Raw genomic sequence first — 22801 nt, 5'->3', positions numbered from 1 at the left:
GTAGTAACGTGTCGGGCCACAGCAGATTAGATTCATCGTGTCTCTGGAAACTCATCCTCACAAAAGATAGTCAGAGCTTAATCCTTCAGCTGATTGATAAAGGAGTCGATCGAGAGAAAGTGAATCTGCAACTATTCTGGAAAAAGATCATTTAAGTTTTTTTTTTTTTTGCCACACTAGCTTTGAATCTTTAGGGACGTCAACGTCTGGTAATGTTGACCGGTCGTTCCATCGCATTAAAACATCTTAACTGCTGCTGGATGGATTGTCGTGAAACTCGGCGCTGACAGTTATGTTGACTCCTACTGACTTTGGTGATCCCCTGACTTCTCATCTAGCACCATCATCAGGTCAAAATTTCAATTTGTCCAACGCTTTGGTTCATCTAACAGAGTGATTTTCTATTACAGCCTCACAGAGCCATTACACTGAAGCTGGAGATTTTTGTTTAAGAAGAAATGCAACAACAACAAAAAGAAATAAAAAAATTCACTAGTTCTGACTTGTGTGAATATTTCCTGGTTAATTTTGTGGATGGTGTCTCAAAACAAGCACTTTGATGTCAACAACTTTGGAAAATTGTAATTTTTTTCTTCCTGTTTCATGACATTTTATGGATGAAACGATGAATCAAATTGCCAAATTGCTTGATAATGAAACTAATTGTCATAGTTGCAGCCCCATTTTCCTCGTTTGGTGCTTTGATGATGGTGGTGGTGGGGGAAGAGTGCTGTTTAACATGTCAGTCTAACGTGGTGGTGTTCATCTGGTGACATATGAATCATACTCATATAATTCAGTGACCCTTCATGTCCTGTATGGAAGTAGCTGCTATGGTTGTTTCACATTTCTCTAACTATAAATTCAGATTTTTTTTTTTGTCACCACTGGTCTGTATAGATAAACTGTAATTACTTTCTTTCAGGACTTCATAGACACCCCCCCCCCCCCCCCCCTCCCTCCGGTGATCAAAACAACATGTAATACATTTCCATTATGACTGATTTATATTCATCTTTGTTCTCTCGCTCTCTATCTCCCTCGGTCTCATTCAGCAGCACGGCCTCGGTGGCCAGGAGCCGCTCTGTCACGTAGCTGACTTGCGGCCCATTATGTCATCTAATGAGACAGGCTGTTCATCTCAGATCAAATGAATGCACCCTCACTTGTCCATCTTCAGGTTCTGCAAGTCACTAAACCTCCCCTGCCCCACAGCAGCAACCTGTCTGTCACACTGGGCTCTGCAGTGGATGAAGATTTCCCCCTTTATATGACCATCACCAGTCGAGGCAAATTTCAGCCGCGCAGAGGTTGCCTAGGTTACTTCAGTCTGCTTCCACAGTGTTTTTGAAAGGAATACATTGGATTCACATAAATATGCTCATTGGAAATAAGAGGTGGGGAAATAATAATGTAGTGTTCCAGTAAATTCAAAGCCTCCATCAGTATTTCTCCACCAGCTGTTTTCAACATGGTGGACTCATGCACACTCTCTATCCGTGCTTTTAATGTGGAGGAGAGCTGATAAGACCTCTACATGTTGAATGTGGATTTATTTGTGGATGCAGACTGTGGAAATGGTCCGTTTTGGATGACTGGACAGAGACTAACGCCTGTAGGTGGCAACCATACCTCATCAACAACTGAATCACACGTGGACGCGCACCCACGCACACACAAACACACTCAAAAGACATCAGATCTGGGCTTTATGCATTAATGCCATTGATCCCTGATAATTAACGACCGCTGAGTGATTTAAATGGGCGGATGGACAGGCAGGCAAAGTGGTCAAAGTTAAAGTGGTCCTTGGGTGATACAGGAACACACTCACGCCTACACAGGCGCGCACCTACCTACACTTGGATACACACACACACGCACACATATATACACACACACACACACACACACACACGTGACTCGCGCACACAAGCGCGTGGCAGATCTGTGCCTGGAGACCGTGATTTCAACGTGCTCGCTATTCAAGTCATGGACTGCAGCGAGCGGGGGAACCATTAGGAGCCGGTGGCAGAAACCCGCTTTATTTGCAACACACGGATGCTGCTGCTGCTGCTGCTGCTGCCACACCACCCGGATCGGACAGTCTCCCTGACAAGGGAATTATTACTAATATCAGCGCTTATATAATCAATACACCAGATTGGGGGGGTGGGGGGGGATATAGCATCTCGTGGATTCTTCCCATTCTTCCCATTCTTCTTGGTAGAAAACAGTGTGCACCATATGCTCTGCGATTTTTAGAGCAGGCTATGGCAACCCGATTGTCCTGATGCGACGCGTGTGATGGTTGCAGTGGGACGGATATCCTTAATTTTATCCAATAGGCGTTCTCAGGGTTTTTTTTTTTCTTTTTTTTTTTTTAGGACGCTTCTGCACCCCTTTCTGCGCTGACCTTATAAACAATGCTGTAAATAGGTAATTGTTAATTGTCACGTCTGTCTACTGATCTTTTTCAAAGGAAATGATCAGCGCAGAAAAAGCAGCCAGACTGCTGAATCCTAAAGAAAGAGCCCACTTTGGTTTCTTTTTTTTTCTTTCCTTTTTTTCTTTCAATTTTTTCGGGTCGAATTTGAATTGGCCATTTTTTTGAGAGAGGAAACCACCGGTGGGAGTCAGTTTTGGACTGTGACTGGTTTGGGGGGAAAAGGGCTTAAACACAGACTTGATCCCCCCATCATAAACTCTGCAGGATTTCCTCCTTCTCAGTCCAGAGGAATATCTTCAGGTCCAGGAGGCTACTGCTGGTCCTCAGGGTTTTCATCGGTGGCTCACTCACTACATCCGAGGGAATGGTGGCCGCACCGCAGATCCACGCAACTCTTTCTGAATGTTTGGCATTTTTCGCAGGCGAGCATCTTGACTTGTGATCGAGAGAGAGACGCGGACTGCAGCAGCCTCCGATCCCTTTCACATGGAGATTTGTGCCTCGGTCGCGCTGCAAATCTTGAAAACGGGGACCGGGGCCCTGCTGATTTTTCCTGCACTGCTCTCATCCTCGATTTCATTTATTCGAGAAAATGCGTAAGTATCTTTAATTGAATTCAGTCCTGATGAGGCTATTCGGCGTGATGTGCTGCTGTATATTCCCATTACTCATCGCCATTTAACCCGTAATTTGTGGCTGGCTCACAGACTTCCATGTAACCAGAGGTACTTTTTTTAAATTCTTTAACAGACTGTGTCTTTTATCTCGTCTCCATAGGTGGGTTGTGATAGCTGTCTCTGTCGTGTGTGAGCGATTGTGTGTGTTTCTGAATGTGTGTGTGTGTGTGTGTGTGTGTGTGTGAGAGAGAGAGATATACACAGAGCTGTAGATAGAGATAAAGATAGATGGGAGCAGAAAAGGGGGGTTGAGGAGGTGTGTGTGTGTGTGCGTGTGTGTGTGTATGGGGTGGGGGTGGGGGTGGGGGGGTAGCTGGTGCAACAAATTGTGTCTTTGAGCGCTTGGTAGAGACTGTATGGGTCTGTATGTGGTAGTCCCTGTTGCCAGTAGGACATTACTGCTAGAAAAAGGCCTACGTCATATGGTAATTCAAATTCAGTTCAGGTATTCTCAGCATACACGTTTGCAGCAAAAAGAGCGCCGGATTGGCCAGGTGGGCCGGCTGGCCCCCACAGGAAGGGGCGCTTTGAGTTGGAATGTGGCAAAGCAAAAGCTCCAGGTCCAGGCTTTATACGGCAGAATCTGCTCGTGCTCAACCTCATGCACCCCCCCCCCCACCCCCTTCTTTCTCTCTCTCTCTCTCTCTCTCTCTCTCTCTCTCTCTCTCTCTCTCTCTCTCTCTCTATGCTTCTGCGTGTTGACCCAGTATGTCTGCAAAAAAAAAAAAGAAAACCAGCAAAGCCACCCATGGGTGATACACCTCCAGGAGAAATGAGGTTGTCATTTCTTCTTACCACAGCCTGAGCAGATTAACCACTGCAGGGTATATTCTTTAAAATTTAAACTGTCAAGTCCTGCAGTTGTTGCTTTGGCAAACACAGCCCTTCTTAAAAAAAGAGAAAGAAAAAAAGAAAAAAGAAATGTGAATAGGAGCTGTCCATCAGTGGGAGGTGCTGAAAATGCCCTGATGCTGAAAATACTTGTGTGTTGGTTGGAACGGGTATAGAAGGAGCAGCCATCACATCTGAAATTGCTGCTGCAGCCAAAAAGCATTGCACTTAAACCTGAACCGGTTCGTCCTCCAGTGCACACTGTCATATTCACACCTGGAGATTTAACGACCTGCCTGTAAAATGAAGGACGCAGTCTGAGTGTTTGAGAGAGGGTCTGTCATTTAGAGAGTTGGTTACCACAATATTTGCGTGCATGCATAAGCATAACCTACTCATTATATTTCATCTATAGCCTGTTTGCTTGAGTTGAAGATGGTGGTGATGGTGGTGGTGGTGGTGGGGGGGGGGTCTTTATGATTAAATGATGGATCGAACCATTTGTAAAGTGTTCTGTCAGTGAAGACGACCCTGTTACACATCAGTATCAGTGTGTCCTTTAAATGTCTGAAGACTCAGACAAAACTATTTGAGAAGAATAAATGTCTTCGATCAAGCTGCTACTGGTGTTGCCACCAGCATTTCACAATTATTCGTAGTGAAATATGCATTTCATCCTCTATGCAGAAAAATACTTTCCTTTTAACCTTTTTGTTTACAGTCGAATTTGTTTTGTTTCTTTTTAGATTGGCATTAAATTAAAATGAAGGCCACACACCACTGAGTGTATCAATAAGGCACTGGGCCACAACCTGAGCTGCTACACTGAGAAAAAGACTCAACTGAGAATTCAACAGAGAAATGTGACAAATTTTTACAAGCAGTTCCTCCATTTGAACTTTAAAGGTGGCCAGAAACAGTGTTTGTAGTATAACTGTAGGGCTCAGCTTGGTTGAGACTGATGACCGTTACTGCCAGGGTGGTAAACATGATTTCCATGCTCCGCAAACAACTCGGGGACCTGTCACGGCCTGTGGATTTTTTTTTTTTTTTTCACCTTGTAACACTCCTCCGGTCATGATGACAGAGACACCAAAGCATAAGAAATGTGATCACTCTGACAGGCGTAGGTTTTGGCATTTACCTGCCCGCTAAGGGACCAAATGGATGTAAACTGTGCCAGGACCACTCACCAGAACAGCCCTGACAGAAGCCTTCACTGTGGGAAATCAGCACTTGGGCGAATAGATTCCTTTTCATGCGTGACACACATGTAGTCAACCACTGGTTCAGAGAACAGAGTGAATGGTGACTCATCTAACCATCAGAGATTTTTTCCTCCTCAATAAACTGCTGCTTTTGTTCTTGCACAACCTGCTGCGTAAAAGAGGTAATTTACACATAATAAGGCCTTTACGGCTGCAGCTCCATCATATCGCTCCCTAAATTTCTTGTGACAAGCTGCCTTCTTACACCTCAGACAGACTTGTCTTCTTTTTTGTTTTTTTTTCTTGCATCTGGAGATAATGCACAAACATCACAGTGGAGGACTATATGCATCTGTTCTTCCCAGGTGGTTATGTCTTCTCAATATATTTTCATGACATCATCACCTCAGCCACATTTTCTAATCATCAAACATAATTAAGTCAAACAATATACATAATATACTCCCACAATCAACCCTCTATAAAAGTAAGAGATTTTTCTTCTTTGAGCCACAGGAGCCAAAATAATGAGCAACTAGGTCTGCACAGGGTTTTTACACACAACACTAAGCATGGTGGGATGTTAATCACTGAGTAATTTCAAGGACCAGTTCCACACCTGTGTGGAATAAACTGCATGATTTGTTTTCTCCCTTCTTTTAGACTTTAAATGAGCTGTCAGTCAAACCAGATTTCATAATTAATTTCCCGCTCCTCGGGTTGCGGGTCAACCGCAGAAAAGAAAGTTCATTGATGCTGCAACCAAATCTCCATCTGATTTTAGGGACATTTTCAAGACGTACTTACAATGGCAGTATGTTCGGCGTCAGTCTGCGATGGTACTGAAATTAGCCGAAGACACTCAGGATTCATTTAATGCTGGAACAATTAAGTCGATAAATGATTAACTGACAAACAAGTCATTTATCAAGCAAACTATCATAGATTATCTCAGATGTGAGGCTTTGCGGCTTTTCCTCGTTTCATATTATTATGTATTGACCACCTCTGGGTTCTGGGATTATCATTTAAAGGCGTCACCTCCTGGGATAACGTGATGAGCATTTGTCACCATCTCCTGGCATTCTATAGACTAAACTACTGATTGATTATTCAAAAAACATACCAATCAAGAGATTAATCCATAAGGAAAATTAAAAATTGTTGCAATCCTAGATATAGATCATTTTTTTCTCAGTGCATCTAATGTCCCTTTTCTTTAGTAAGTGACTGTGTAAACTTCTGCGACTAAACACCTCTTTGTATAATGAGGGCTTTTGTTAAAATACACTTACATTATTTGAACTGGGAGGGATTAATGTCCATTTTTGAAAGCCTTTGGTTTCAACCTTTCAACAGCAAAAATGCTGATTCATTTTCAAATTACTATCTTCGCCATTGCACTTATGCTTCTGGCGAATGATGGGGCAGTCAGTGTATTTGAGGGATATGCTTCACGAGAAGGTGGCACTGTTTTGTTGCTTCATCGCTTATATTGCCTTCTGCATGCTTCTCTGTGTGATATGAGGATTGGTGTTGGGAGTGGTGATAATTTATGGCTGACATTCTGTCTGTCCCCAGGCCGGTGCCTTTTTTCTTTATCTTAACTAATGCAGAAGGATTGTGTGTGTGTGTGTGTGTGTGTGTGTGTGTGTGTGTGTGTATGGATATGTACTGTATGTGCCTCTGTGACATAAATAAGCAAGTGGGATGCAGCTTGAGATTAGACTGACTTCCAGCCGGCTCCATTTTGATAGATAGCACTCTGTATCTTTCCAGTAGTACCTCCACAAAACATGTGTTTGTGTCGAGTAAAGAGACAGGCCGATCCGAACGAGTTGGACTGCTCGGGTGTGAAAGAGTCCAATGCACGCCAGGCTGGAGAGACTTAGTATTCACTGTAGCAGCTTAAGTTTTGCCTTTGTGCACCAGAAAGGGGGGATTATTCAGCGAATCCTGCTCTGTGTCATTCACGAGTCTGAATTTCTAAATCAACAAATATTAATGTGGTGATGTATGAAGAGGCTGTATCTGTGTGTGCGTCTGTAGATCCAGTGCTGTTCATTATCACTAAGTGTGCCTTATGTGGAGTGACAGTGTTGACGCTGCACAAAATCATAACTTATGGCACAAATGTCATCGTGACACGTTCACTGTTTTGACTGCAGCCGTTGGTGCCTTATTTCACCATCTGTGTTGTGTACCATGTGTCTGCAGTGGCCTGCAGCAGGAACCAGCCATCAACTCCAGTGAGAGCTTCTGATAGAAAGAGTATGTTCAGGCTACGGGTACCATGTTTCTGCCTCCTCAGCAAACCAGCCACTTTCTGCAAATGCCATAATGCTCTCCACAGATTCCCAACAGCCTACACATACGCCGTTTAGCGATAATGCACGAGTCAACATTATTTTCTGTGATTATAGATACGGTGGTGCTGTGATGTGAGGCACAGCTGAGTACCGCCCACTGCTCTAAAGAATGAATAATAATTACAGTAAACAATGTCCTAAAGGCAATTATGGCTTTCACACAAGAGTTTCACTGATTTTTTATTTCTTTAGTATTTCAGAAGTTTTCTTCAGATTGTAGGAATATGAATAAAATCAAGACATGAAAAAACTGTTGATGCAGCGTGCAGGAAAACACAGAAAGCTGTGCACCATGGAAATTATTTCTGAGAACATTTCATTTTGGATCTGATCCAAACTCTCTCTATTTTACTTGCAAAAACAGAGAAAACCTTCAGGACAGGTAACCATCAATTCAGTTAATCATTCAGCTAAATAGAAAGTAAGTCCCAGTCAGCGTGGTATTATTGATGTGCAGTTCACAAAATGTCTAGACATCCAAGGTAATGCTTGGCTAAATTTGTTTGTTGTAGTCATTTCTTTTTTGCGGGGCCAGACCTATAAATGTGAATGTCCGGGATTGACTGACTGAGTGATCAAGTTGCACCATTTGTCAGCCGAACACCACGTGACCAGTGATGAGTCATAAAGTTACTTACAGCGTGCAATGTTGCAGAGAAAAAAAGCACCTAGCAACAAATCTAACGATGTTTTGGACAAACGTCAGCTACTTTCCATAGAAGAGAGTTGTTAATACTACAACGTTAGTGAAAAGGTACACCTCTCTCTGCGTCTACTCTGTTCAGTGAGTGGCGGGGTTGTTATCCAGATGGAGGCTGAGCGCCGTGTGAGAGACAAAATAAGAAAGATATTCTGTCGCTTTTAACTTTCGAGTGTTCATTTTACAAGTAAATATAGCTGAACACTTACTGCGATGTGACCTATCTGGAAAAAAAAAAAAAAACTTGAGCTTTAGTTGCTAGAATATGTGTCTTTGTTTTGTGTTTTTGAATATCAAAACATTCTCCCAGTGTAGGCTTGAAAGGTGGCTCCTGTTCCTTCATGGAGGACAGCAGCTTGCATTCACAGCTGCTACAATGAATTAAAAAAAAAAAAAAAAAAAAAGTATGAGTATGTCCATAGAATCGGCTAAACTCCTGCAGCATTATCCACGTCTCTTCTGTCCATCTGTATGGTCAGTATGTTCCAAACCGTCCAATTTTTTGCCAAAATATGGCGCTAGACAGTGATGGACAGTGAAGTTTATTTTACTGCAGGAGATTAACTGGGCTAGCTGTTGGAATCCATGTTGTAAACGCCACAATCAAATCTATCACCCTCTGCTCAGGAGCAATCTTAAAAAAGCTCCCTACAGTGAGTGAGTATTTCATAGTAAAAACACAGATTTTTTTGAGTAATGGTGAAATATTCCTTCACTTCCTCTGGAATGTGGTCTGAACTGAACAGAAACAGAAACTACTTTTTTTTGTACACCGTGTATGTAAAGATAATAAATACACAGATGTATAGGAAGTGTCTTGTTTAAGAGGCGAAACGTCATATTAATTAAACTTCAGTCAAGAAGAAGATAACAAGTCTACAGCCATGCTAGCAGCTCTGTGAGGCAGAACCTACAGGCACCAAAGTCCATAGGATTCATCAACTGAGAACCATGAATGTCTGGGAAAAAGTTGGTGCCAAACCATCCAGCAGATGTAGAAATATTTGTGTGAAATAGTGAAAACATTGGCCTGTCTGGCGCTATAGTAATAGTCAGGAAATCACGGATGTCAGGATTCAGCCTCAGTTATATCTCAGTGGATATCTGTACCAAATTTCATCAAGCTGTTGTCAAGACATTTCTGTAAAAAGCCAGAAACATCAGTCTCATGGCCCTAGGAGAAAATGTAGGGGTTCATCAAAGTCAGAAGGATTCCTCCTCTGTCTGCGCGACATTTCACATCAATCAGTCCAGTACATGTTGTGATATTTCACTTTGGGCCAAAAGTTGCGGACTGGCTGACTGACCAACAAACATAAGCATCCCTACAGCTACGCTGCTAGCATGGCCAAAAATGGAACACCTACACCTTCAGCTGCATTTCATCTGTGAAACAAAACTCCTCAGTGCTCCTCCTGCACACACGGCCCACAGCTTTACACCATGAAGAAATTTCCTGCAGGATGTTCCTGATGTGAGAAGCTACGGTTCTCCCTTTAACCTTTTGTGGTTTGCTAATTAGAGATTCACAGAGGGCAGAGAGGAAAAGAGAATCAAATCTTTACTCTGCAAAGACCGCAAGCAGCTTATATGCGCAACACAATAAATGTATGTTGTAAGCCACCCACCGGCAAGTTTGCACAGCACCTGCTTATGTCACCTCAAAACACAACACAGCAGAATCCAACATAGTGCTGCGCGATTAATCTAACCACATTCGCGATCCGCAACTGCAGTGTGCCACATGCAGGTGTGAATGTGACAGCCTCTTCTCTGTTCTCATTCTCCCATTCGCCGATAATAGAGGAGATGACCAATCAGTTTCTGTTCAGGCAGTGTTTAGAGTGTGTGCTGTGCATGGTCACATGACTAACTGGTGTAGAGACTAGCTGAGACGTATGCCACGTGCAGGCTGACACTTATTGGTGCTAAAGGTAAGGTACCGCCTGGTGGACAGGAGGTCCGATCCCTAAGCTGTGCAACAAATGCAGCGGTGAGGTTCAAGCGACACCATGTGTTTACTATATTGTAATATCTCACACTATTCTCCACAATAATTGGAGTATAACTTTTTGACCAAATCAAACATATACCATTTGTATTCTGCCATTTGACGCCTCAAGTTCAAACCCAGTGTAGGTGAAAACAAGACCTTGGAAGGGCTTTGCCTCAAAGCCCGGGCAAATCTCATTGTCTGCTTATCAGCCTCAAATTTACTCCGCCTTACTGAGATATTCCCTTAGAGAATTAGGGATAATAGCTGAAGTGATGACTGTCATGATGAGTCTCTATCTCTCTCATGTTCAATGCCCCCCCCCCCCATCCTTCCATCTCCCTCTCTCTAACTTTGCCCCTATTTATCTAATTCCCTACATATTAATATACATTTTATCTGCTGCCAGTTCATTTAGCTCAGATGTCTTTGATGAAAATATCTTAACATTACTTAGAGCCATGCATGCATGGACTTTTATGTTGCAACTTACAAGGAACAGACAGCGATTCATGATACAAAGAAGGGAGTTACCGAATCAGTGTAAGAATGAAAATAATATCTCGTTCATTAATACTTTGGCATACAGTGCAGGTTCTAGTTGCTGGAATACACTAGATTGGCTTAATTGGCAAAGATGAAACCCTAGCAACTGGCGCCAAGTCAAACACTACTAAACTGAGAAGGGAATTTTGTGAGGCTGACAAGATTGCCTCTTGTGTGGCTCAGAGTCGCCTCTGATACATTTTTACCCTTTTATGACAACACTTTTCTTCAACCAGTGTTTTCTGGATTTGAACATGGGTGTTAGAACATCCTGTTCCCTTGTTGCCATGTACTAATACATTAATGGTGAACCTCATTGTTCGCCACAAGAGCATTTTGTCCTTCACATTCAAAGGAAAAGAAAAAGAAAAGCTCTTATGGTGCCTTTTTTGTGCCTTGTATCCTCAATAATAACAAAGTCCCTTTCATTTGTTGTGAAATGTATAAAGCCTCGGCTAAGTATCCAGTACAGCTGGATTTCTTAAAAAGAGTTGCAGCTTAATTTGATCTTTTAATTGTTTCCTGCATCTGGTGACTGTTTCACGTGACTGGGGATAATAATGTCCAGCTAATTACAACCAGAGTCCTCCTGCTGAGTCTATGTACATATTATGTTCAATCCAATATTTTCTAAATTATCATTACATAATGCAGGTGCACAGTGAGTACGTAGGCTACAGTGCCGTAGGCGCACATTAAAATTAGTAAAGCTATTTACTGTAAATATGTCACAGTTAAATAGCTCTCCTTTAGGAAAATACACTCTACATCACAAGTTTTTTGCAATATCTGTGGAAAGAGGACTGTCAGTCTGAGTTGACTGTGGAAGGAGAATGTGGACAGAATAAAGGCACGGTGAACAAAATTCTACTGCTGAAATGAATTTTTTTCCCAACAACAGCAGCATGTCAGAGGTACGGCTCGCCTACAACACGCTGAGATGGATGTAACACGACAGTTGTGGGTTTTTTTTCTTTCTTTCTTTCTCTTTTTTTAAATCCAAGCAGCTTTGTTGACATCACTGACTAACACTGCCATTTTGGCACTTTGCAATTAACTCATGGGGTCACTCTAACTGTGTGATATCAGTATTGTAAGGAAGTGTTGTGGTGTTTGAACAGGACATGGAACCAAGGCAAAGAATAAAGGATCAGAGATGGATCAGGCTTTATCACCATTAATGAACAATTAAAAAATGCACACATCGAAAAACACCAATTTGATATATATATTTTTTTAAAACAAATGTTGTCCCAATATTAAAAGGTGCTGTATTGTAATCATGTAAATTACAGGCGGGAGACATGCCATAAATCAGACAATTAGATAATAATTAGCCAAGATATTATAAGTAGCAAGACAGGAATTTAATATAACATGAATTAAGTCGAACAAGTTTTTTCTAATGCCATTATTAAATGCTTAAAAAACTACAAACAAAACTTAATTTGTCTCCATTTTCTCCAAACCCCACTACGTCGTCCGGGATTTACATGGCTCAATAATGCTTAGGTTAAAACGGGGGAAAAAAAGATTTATGTGACTTGACTGTTTTAATCAGTGTTTTGATAACTGATTAATTCACTGCAAAATTAACCAGCAGCTGCTTATCAAAGGTGTTTAGATGATTGCAAATATGTAAATATGTTTGGGGTTTTGAAGATGTCGCCTTTTTTCACTATTTTCTGTCATTAACACAAACAGATCAATTAATGAATCAATCAAGACAGTAATCAGCAGATTAATCAATAATGAAAACGATAATTAGTTGCAACCCTATGGTTTTCAATCATCAAAGGTGGCAAAACTTCTCAGGGGATTATTTGTTAGACTGTGAGCGTCGTGTGTTTCCTTGTAATGTCTTTGAGAGCACACAGCTGAAGCTAAATTTTGCAAGCCTGTCTAACCAGCACCTGCTGCTTGGACTTTAATTATCCAGACAGGGAATACTGAGACAAACTAAGGGGGAGTGTGAAGTCTTTATCTCATTCACACCTTGGTAATGAAAGCACTAACAATAGTGTCAGAGACAGTATCGCTGCTTGACTAACCTACCTACCACTTTTGGTGTGGTGTTTCTATTTAACAAGTCCTATCATCTGATTGGACCGGGGTGCTTCATTGTGCTGGCGTCCAATCAGGCTGCAGAGTCTCTGTTATTCACCAAGAGCGCAAAGCGGGTCAGACAAAGTGCAGTGTCAATATACAGGACCTGATACTAAGAATAAAATCTGACTATGCTTTTAGGTGAAAACTTTATACCTCCTGAATTTTCAAGCACTGAAAAGAAGAAAGCCTTTTTTTAGTTTATAGCTTGACCGCAATGTCTTGTGTTGAGTCAGTATCATGGGTTTGAAAGTGCTTTTGAGAGGGAAAGAGCATGCACATTCTCAAATGAAGTAAAAATATGGAAATAATCATCATTTAAGTCAAACCTAATGCAATTTCATTAGATCATATCACAACCAACCTCCAGGGCTGAAAAACAAACGCTAAAACCTGCAGTTCCTCTAATGACCACTAGAGTCTGGCTCCAACAGTGAGTCAATCCCCATAGACTCCCATGTTAAAACAGAAATAAACATGTTTACAGCCTGGTACAAAGAATGGTTTGGGTCTCAACAGCTGATCTCCTGCATCATGACAACTGTACAGGGGGTAAACTTTTATACAACTCACCTGTTTACATTTTATTAAGGCTTAAAGTTATGCATAATTGACAGCGTGGCCGCTTTGAGTGACAGGTGGGTGAGCGTAAGTCATAGGTCCACACACGCCTTTTTGCCCATTTTTGGATTAGCTGGTAGTTAGGGGCGGAGTCAGGCACTGTCAAGATGGCAACGGTGGCGCAGCTCACTCTGAGCTTCAAAACCGCTCTCCAGAAACCTGTGGGTGACGTCACGGAGGCTACGTCTTATCTTAGTTTACAGTCTATGATCACAACTAGGGCTTCAACCAACAATTATTTTCATTATCAATTAATTTGTTGATTATTTACCAAAGAAATCCATTAATTGTTTGGTGTCATTTCATAAAGCCAGAATTGAAATCTTTAAATTGCTTGTCTTGATAAAGAAAAGTTTAGAAGAGAAAAGTGTGGGGCTTTTTAACAGTTTTATGATGATGGTCAACAGATTAATTGATAATGACAGTAATGTAGCGCTAAAATAGAATTACTGTTGTCCAACTGACTGAAATGATTTGATTTGTGCCAGACAAGCACCAGTATCCCCCCCAGTAGTGTTTTCTCATTGTTGGGTAGTGATGACATGTAGACTCTGTATGAGTCATTTAATATAGAGTAGAGCAGCTAGGCTAAGGGGCATATGGCCATGTTGGAGCAAAGCCATGCGGCTTAAGGCAGGGTAAACGGATGGGCAGAGATTGTTGGTGCATTAGCTGTTCGGCTCTGCATCATGTTTCCTTGTTGTTTCTACAGTGAGCACGCTGTTTATCCAACAGCAGTAAATAAAACACTGCAATCACATTTATTTTTTTTTTGCTCCATGTTAGAGAAAGTTGGTGTTCGAGGGAATTATGGCTGTCACACTGTAAATACCATTTGTCTGTGCATGCAGATGAGAGCGACAGAGTGAAACAGAGAGGCAGACGGAGAGGGAGAGCGCCTGTGATCCACTAAAATATCCAAAGACGCTGTATTCACACGTTATTCACGGACAGTTTGTACCAACACTGACGTTCTGTTGAGGCTATGATTGGCTGTGATTGGCTAAATGCACTAGAGAAAATGCTGCCGCAGAGTTAGAGAGCTGACGACGGACTGTGTGTGTCGACTGTTGATTATGGGGAGAGCCTGTGGTTCCATCTATTTCATATTCATGAGCCAAATGGTGCACGATGTAATATTCATGAACAAATTAGACGTTCAAAACACCAGTGTGAGTGCGGCCGTACGCAGAATGCATAGGGACTCATAAACCCAACTTTCACTTGAAACTATTCCACCTTTTCCCGGCCCAGTGGATGAATTTGAATCTTGTTTTCTTCCTTCGCTGATCCTGATGCTGCTGTTCCCTGTTGAAATGAGCTGCCGATGCTGAATGTATCCCGCTGATTTTTTTTTGTAGTACAAAATTCTGGGCTTCTGTCCTTACAGCAGTTTCCACCATCTACAAGCAGTGGTAAAATAAAGACGGCCCTCTTTTTTTTTTTTAATATATCCTGTTTACTGTACGAGAGGTTGAGAGCCGACTGGCTTGTAAGAGACCGGCTTTGTTCTGCCTCTCTGATCAGCTGGCTTGCTAGCAGTTGGGCCGGAGCAACAGAAGTGTGTCTAATCAAGCTGAGCCCTGTTTTAAAAGGCCCTGCAGTCCTTGGGCAGAGGCCGCGTTTATGACCCAAAATCGAGGAGACAAGCCTGGCCCTCTTCCAAGCCCTCGAGCTCGTATATTCTGTTTGAGCATATCCAGAGGAAAGTGCAGCACTGCAAGGAGGCCCCCACGAGACACTTGTACATGTGTCTCATATCTGACACTGCGCGTGTGTCTTTGTGTGTGTGTGTGTCTTTGTGTGTGTGTGTGTGTGTGTGTGTGTCTCTGTGTGTGTACACAATATGTAGGATGAAAGACCTTGCCAACCTTCAAACCTCCTATAAACATGGGTTGAGACATAGCAATAACAGTGAAAACATATTTGATGTGTTGATGAGAGAAGCTCCACAGTGTAACACAACAAGAGATATTCTATGGGGTTAAGAAAAAATTTGCACATCACAAATGCAACCCCACCCCCACCCCTCAGGGTCTTCTCAGTGTTGCTAGAAATGACCTTTGACTTAACAATCAAATTAGAAACCACATCATTCACATCAGCTAAATGGGAAACTACAATAATTTCTGAGATTACAGTGCCGTTTGTCAATTACTGTAATGGTGTGGATTTAAAGCACGTGTTGCCCATTAGGTGATCAGGGTGTTTTACCTGTTCCACAGCTGATCTCCAAACTGAGGGTCACAATCACAATTCATCACGTATTGTGTGTCTGATTTGAACAGACTTTGTAACTGATGGCAGAATTAAGTAGATTCCCCTCTAAGTATCATAACTTAATATTTGGTAATGGCCTGCATAAATGACACAGCAAAGGCACTAAATATAACTTAATACCTTTAGTGCTGCATTTCATATTAAGCAGTAGTTTTATGTCAGAAATGCTTCAATCTAACAAAATGCGTCATTCGTCTTTTCAGTTCCTCAGGATTCTCCTGTTCAAAACTGGATGCAAGAGCCGAAATTACACCGGTGTCACAAGTATGACAGGAACGTGAGCTGGATGCAGACACTGAGTCAGCCACCTGAACTGATATTTTTGTGTTGCTGCACTGTAACAGTTTGTTTTCCTCGGAGTGGATCCGTGCCAGCGTGGCCCACGCTCGTGGTGATCAATAGGCATTAGCTTGAGACAAGTGTTTTGTCAAGTAGGTTGTTCAGTGAATGATTGGCAGCTCGCGGCTTCAGTCAGACATCAACATGAACCCTTCCTACACCAGACGGAGCAGACGCACTCCTCAACCTGAATGAACGTGCGTGCCACTCACCGGGCTGTCACCGCTCTGTGCTTATGGTTTTTCACATTTAAAAAAATAAAAATACGCTGCAGATCCTCTGAGCTCTGAAATGATCCATCAGAATATGTTTCTAGATCAGTCTGAGGTGGAGAAGAGGCACCAATGTCACCGCACAGCGACAAGGTCCAGGGATCGAACATTGGCTCTGTTCCTGTTTTTCATTTGCCCGTTGTCATTGTGTTCATCCAAGTTTCCCATCAAACCTAAAGTCATGCCTCGTGGCTCTGGTTCTTGACTGGTCACTGCTCGTCGAGGGGAAAGAGTTATCAAAGGAGGAATTTCCCCACTGAGATTTATAAACTTTACTCTTCATCTGACAGATCTACAGTAAAATAGAGGGTCACAAAGTTTGGGACTTTCTCTGGTTTTTATTTTTCTTTCTAGACAAGAGTGGTTTTGAAGCTCAGAGTGAGCTGTTCCTCCGTCGCCATCTTTGCAGTGCCTGACCCCGCCTTACTCCAGGCTAATCCAAAAATGGGCAAAGAGGTGAGGCGCGTGTGGAGCCGGGGCTTTGTGGCAAGCATACCCTCACCCACCTGTCATTCAAAGAGGCCACGCCCTCAACTTTAAGCTATAATAAAACTTAAACGGGTGAGTTATAGAAATGTTCATCCCCCATACAGTTATTAGCTGTAGAGACCAAAACCGTTCTTTGTACCAGGCTGTAAACATGTTTATTTATGCTGTAACGTTTTAACATGGGAGTCTATGGAGTCTATTTGAAGAACTGCAGTTTTTAACGCTTCAGTGTTGACTTAATTTTTCAGTTTGTCACTCGGTTGCCACTTGGATAGTACTGGAGGTAAAATACAGAGCCAGAAAATGTACTGTTACTGTACTGACGTTCATTAGTTACTGCTGTAGGGGATTTTTGTCATTTTAACCACCAACAACGTTGATCAGCGGTGAGTCAATATAAGAAGCCGCTACCTAAATGTTTTCTTCATTGGTTTTTGCTCATAAAAAGTTCAAGGAAAGAGAAAAAAAAAAGGTATAAGAGATTGTAAGATTAACAAATCCAGGAACCAGATCCAAACTACTGGAAACCAACCCAGCCCAGTTTGAGAGGCAGCGAGTCACATCATTATGTAAATGCAGAATTTGCTGATTGATCTGTTGTGTTTCCTGTTGAATTTATCATTCAATATGTTGACAACTATAAACCTAATCTGGTTTAATTAAATTTCCACTCGCTGTCTTTGTCTGTTTTGACAGGAGAGGAAAACATTTGTCTGTTTGCCCTATTAAAGGCTGAAAATCAGTCAGTGTGCTCCAGTCTTGTGTTTGGTTGGGCTGAGTTTGATCTCAGTAGGTCTTCTTCAGACTGAGAGTGCAAACTGTAATCCGGCTTTGTACGGCTAGATCCACACACTGGTTCTGTTGCTGTCAATACCAAAAGTGTTTTTCATTAAAGTTCAAACATCCATATTGCAAATGCAGCCGCAGCTCAATCGATTTTCTTTCACACCTCTATCGCGGTTCCCATCCTCCTATGCAACATCTAATGAGCTTCTGATTTTACATGTCAAGTTACACAGATGTATAATCATTGAAACATTTACGTTCCCTGTGCCGTCGCCTTTGCTGGATTACACAGTGGAACAATAGCTAATGCCTCACTTAGCATGTCAAACTTGTTAAATTATAAAGTAGTTGCATATTCATGTGCAGCTCTCCGTACATTAAAAGTGTCTGAATTGCAAGGTTCAACACAGTGAATAGGAATTTGCACAACAAAGAGCCCGGCCTATCAGTAACTAGGGAGGCAGAGAATGTGGCAGTGGACTTTGAGATGTGCAACAGGAGGGGTAATTTAATTATTGAAAATCTTGCGGGCTCCTTCCTCTACTTTCCCCCACGGTGTTCAAGGTTAATTGTCATAAGTTCAGCCTAATCTACCACCAAGGCACAAGGGAGGGGCCAGAGGAGAGATACCACAATTTTATTAAGATGATTGTGCATTCAAGCAATATTTTCCATTAGGCATTGATTCCTCCGTGCAGTCTACCTTCAGGCAGCTCCAAAGAGTAGCTCCAATTTTCTGCACACGTAACTGCTCGTCCCTGCTCCTCACTGGCCAAATAGAAAAACCAATGCAACACATTTACTGTAGAGCCACACGAGGTAATATGAAATGTCTTCTGAACCGTATCCTAAACTGAGGCTCCTGGCTGTGACATTAACAAAAGGTGTTTGGCATTGCAAAGGCGCTGGAGATAGACGCAGGCCATTCCAGACACCAGCATGTTAGCGCGTCTCAGCCGTTTAGAGGATTGCTTGTGTAATACCATCTGTATTCAGGGGATCAACACCCACTTTTACACCAGGGCAGAGAGAGAGGAGCAACACTGACTTCAGCCAACATCTGTCGCTTTCTCTCTGTCTTCCATTCACTCATCCGCTAGTCGCTTTCATCCACTTAAAGTAGCGACACCAGACCGGATATGTTAATTGAAGGAACAATTCACTCTTCAGAGCGAATGTGGAGGATAAAAGCTGTTTGTGAACATAGACCATGAACTGCGACAAAACACAACAATAATTGGCTGTTGATATTTAAATGCTCGGTAAATAATTTGTTCCTGCTCATTTATGGAGTGAGCTCTGCCGCATACCACAAGAAATCCAAGATACAAAATCTGCACATGCAACGTGCCATGTAGAAATAAAGTTATTAAAAATCAAGAGCTGGAATTCTTTAAACAGAGGTTCCAGTAAAAGGTGCAAACTAAGGCTGAAACGATTGGTTTATAATTGGTTAGTTAAAAAACAAAAAGACAACAACTATTTTAATGGTTTAACAGACACAACCTTGTTCCAGCTCATGATCAAATGTTTTATGTGACAGTAAAATGAACGTCTTTAAGTTCTGGAGAGCTGGTCGGACAAAACAAGAAAAACTTTGACTCTCTCCTCACATTTTATAGATCAAACAATTAATTGATTATTGAAAAGGGGAAAATAAGAATAATAAGCAGATTAACTGCTCAAAATAATCATTAGTTGTATCCCTTGTGCAGATGGTTTTGTATTAAATTATTAATTTCTGCAACTTTTTTTTGGCTGAAAACCCATTTGTGTGCCTTAAATCCAGAACCAGCAGTGGCTACTTACTATAGGCCCTCCTCCATACGTTACACAAAACAAATCACAATTAAATTTGTGCAAATATGTTACGCACGATCTTCTCAAAAATCAAGTATTCGAGAATGCGTCTGCTATTGATCAATTTCCATAACTGAGTTCTGCATTCAGCAAAAAATAAAAATAAAAAATATTAGCCAAAATCTCACAAGAGGCTGGTAGAAGGAAATAATATGTATTAAATCATTTTGTTGTTGTAATGTTAATGCAGAGGTATTCAAAACATAATTTCTTGAAAACATCCTACATGAGTAAATATTATGAGTTGCTATGGACGACCCCGTGAAAAGACTGAATCATGTTACTACACTCAATATATTTGTAACAAGCTCGCCAACAGAGATCTTATAACCTCCTGTTTGGTTTTGTCTTGACCTTCTATCCTGAAGTCTTTAGATACAAGAGCAAAACTATTTTCTTAAAGAAAGGAAGTACTTCAGGATCGATGGCATCGGCGACAGGCGTGAAGGTCGGAAACTTGATGAAAAAGAAGTTGAGAGAGAGATGTGGCACCTGCCGTCACTGCTATAGTAAACAGGGTAAACATTCAGTGATGCAAATGCGCATTATGCATGCACAAACTGCTGTTATGTGTTTCTATATAAAGGAATTGTTTGTACAGTGTCTGTTATTGATGCTAAATGGGCCAACGAGGCAGAAGATGTGATGCTGTAAAATGCAGCTTTCTGTTGACACAGCAGTCACTCGCTGCTGTTTAGGAGACACTTTGTGTGTCTAAATGAGATGAGATTTTTTCCCCACCATTTTATTTTGACAGCAGCTTTTATAATTTATCATTGCTTTGTTAAAAAAATCAAAACAGGAACCAGTCTCTTTGGTTCCTCATTGTCCTCCTTCGTCCTGAAGTGCTTTTTACCTTTGGAAGGTTGTTTCCATGTTTCACAATTTAGGTCATTTTTTTCCCTTACATTTTGTGTATGCGTGATTTGACTCTCTGTAGGTGGCATCTGTTTTTTTTTTGTGTGTGTGTTTGTTCAGTCACATGACGGTCGGTGCTCACACTTAACTGCCCAGTTTATTCCAAACTAGCTGCTGTTGCTGCTTGAGAAGTGTTGAATCACTACTGTAAAGTACAACTTTCCACTAGAGAGGGAGCAGTGCACAAGGTGAAGTGTTACCTTCAGCTTTTGATGTGTTCTTGTGGGTAATGAGGCTGGACCGGTTGTAGACTGGCTCTGATGACGACGATGAAGTTATAGATTAATATGCATATGTGCGTACATTCTAATCCTCATACACAATCAGTCTCCTTTTCTTAAATGAGGAGCCTGAATAATATCTGCCACACACACACACACACACACACAGGAACATTTTTCAACTGATAATAATAATAATAGTAATGATAAAAAAAAAAAAGAAAATGGAGGTTAAAGCCATTGATCTGAACCACCTGCCAAAGAGACAATTAGTCTATTGGTTGGAATAAACAGGCACAACACACGCGCACACACACACACACACACACACACACACACACACACACACACACACACACAAAGACACACAGACACACACAAAGACACACAGACACACACACAGACACAGTGTAGGATTATTTTGACTTCAACCTTTACTGCTGCTGTCAGAACGAGGCCAAAACAAGCAACTTTGTTGTTCAAATATAGCTCAAACAAGCAACTTTTTTCCTCCCCCACAGACTGAACAGGAGGGGGGGTGGGGGTGATCAGCACACCTTATTTTAGTCTGCTATTAATTGTCGCAACATTATTTTGGTTTCGTAGTGTTTTCAGGATCAAATAAAAAGGCTTGTGTGTGTGTTCTTTATAAATGGGCCGTGACATACATTATACGTCTTTTATGCACAAACTGTCTGGATTTATAAATCAAAGGCAGTAAAACATTTTGCAATATGTGAATATGAATACACAAAAATGAGTTACACGTGCTTTAATTATTAAATGTACTCCTTGACGGTGACGATGCTGATTTTTTTTGTCTTTAATAAGCGATCTCCTCACGTATACTGTTTGTTTTGTTATTTATAGGTCATGCTGCACATTTGCATATTTCTATTTTGGATTCATTGTGGTGTCAGAGAGATGTCACCCCCGTGTACTTACTGCACTGGAGGAGCACTGACAGCGAGTTGCACACTTTAAAGACGCAAACATGATTTATAAAACCCTGAAGTGTGAGTACTGAAAAACAGCCCTCTTAAATATTGCACATAGAAAACCAGTCTATCATAGCTCTTTCCATTTTGGAGCAGGCCCTGATTTTAATTACTATACATGGTGAATTAGCTAATGAATAATGAATGGATTCCTCACACTAAGTGCTCTGACTGCAAATTCACTTGCAGTTCTTTCACTCTACAACCCCCTCACACACTGCCAATGTTGCTCTCTGATTCTGTCTCTTTTCACCCCCCCCACCCTCCACCCCATCACAGCCCCCACCCTCCACCCCACCTCCAAGTTGGATTCACACACACAATTTCTTCCCATCTCTGCTTTTCTCACTCTCACTCAGATTTGATTAGATTTTCCTCTGTAAGGAATTATTTAGTGATGATAGTAGAGAATGAGAGGGAGACGGAGAAAGGCTCCGGGATAGAGGGAGACAGATAGTGGCTCTCAGGGGAGCGAGGGGAAGAAGGAGAGAAAGGTGCTTCGAGGAAAGAGAGTGAAAAAGCTGGAGGATTAAGGTGTCGTGGAGCTGCAGACGTGGAGAAAGAAGCAGAGAAAAGACAATGTACTCTGTGTGCTCAGTGAGCAGAACTTCAACTTCCATGGAGTTGAGATCTAAGAGGAAAAAAAAAAAAAAACTACAAATATACATCCATAAATATAGGAAAATATATGTAATAGTGACTTACACAAGCCCAGGGTTGTGTGTTTTATCTGCTATAGCCAGCTAGGGAGAACATGTAAACTCCAGACACAAAGGTTCTGTGTGGATTATTTACATTTTGTCACTCTGTCTGCGTCTGTTTCCTCCATGTGCTCCAGTTTCCTCCCAGTTCAAAGACATGCACGTTAGGCCGACTGGAGACTGAGTTTCCTGCAGGTGTGAATGTGTTTGTCTGTCCATATTTGTTAGCGCCGTGACAGACCGGTGACCCGTCGAGGGAGGTTTTCACCCAGAGCATGAATGCAACAAGCAACAAGTGATATATAACATGGATGAATGGATTTGCGGAAAACGTAACTATAACTCATTCATTTTCACAAGTATTTTTAATTATTCCAAGCATTCAGAAGTTAGCGATCAGCTGGTGAACGGCGTGGAGCATCTAGAGTGAGATTTTT

General features: G+C 41.7%; 1 protein-coding gene across 1 annotated transcript in view; it reads left to right on the top strand.

The window, feature by feature from the left end:
- Positions 1–2190: 2190 nt before the first annotated feature.
- Positions 2191–22801, top strand: part of lrrc4cb (leucine rich repeat containing 4C, genome duplicate b) — a 39642-nt gene continuing 19031 nt past the window's right edge. The window contains exon 1 of the mRNA XM_056380130.1: positions 2191–3045. The gene's annotated coding sequence lies outside the window, so the exon portion shown is untranslated. The remainder of the gene's footprint in view (positions 3046–22801) is intronic.

Source organism: Seriola aureovittata, chromosome 1 (assembly GCF_021018895.1).
Source record: "Seriola aureovittata isolate HTS-2021-v1 ecotype China chromosome 1, ASM2101889v1, whole genome shotgun sequence".
Classification (NCBI taxonomy): domain Eukaryota; kingdom Metazoa; phylum Chordata; class Actinopteri; order Carangiformes; family Carangidae; genus Seriola; species Seriola aureovittata.
This window is presented reverse-complemented; position numbering and strand designations above follow the sequence as displayed.